The following is a 461-nucleotide window of genomic DNA, read 5'->3' on the forward strand; positions in this document are numbered from 1 at the left end:
GGGGGGAAATAAATAACATGAAAATAAAAACATGATGTGGTGCCAAGTGATCTGTGTGTGATACATGACAAAAATGAGTTGCATGCAGTCAAGCGCACTCTCGAACCTGGGTCAGCGTCCCACAAAGCTAAGCAAAATCATGACTCATCATTCGTTCTGGCTTACATAACCTGTCCATAACAAGCTTCTGTAAAGACTACACACACACATGTGCTGAAGATCATTTCTTCTTCAGGTTCACTGAATCATAAGCTTTTAAAGTGAGACACTGACTGTCAAGGTCTTCGGAAAATCTTTTTGTTGTTGTTGCGGAAATGCATTTTAACACCCTCAGGGTCCTCACTGCAATTCATGTTGCGTTAAACTGAAATATTCTGATCCATAAAGCCAGAAGTAATCATTGGTTTAAGCTTCTTAAACCAATGATTACTTTTTTTCTCACATCCCAAATATTTCCCTGA

This window comes from Etheostoma spectabile, unplaced genomic scaffold (genome assembly GCF_008692095.1).
Source record: "Etheostoma spectabile isolate EspeVRDwgs_2016 unplaced genomic scaffold, UIUC_Espe_1.0 scaffold119, whole genome shotgun sequence".
Lineage (NCBI taxonomy): Eukaryota > Metazoa > Chordata > Actinopteri > Perciformes > Percidae > Etheostoma > Etheostoma spectabile.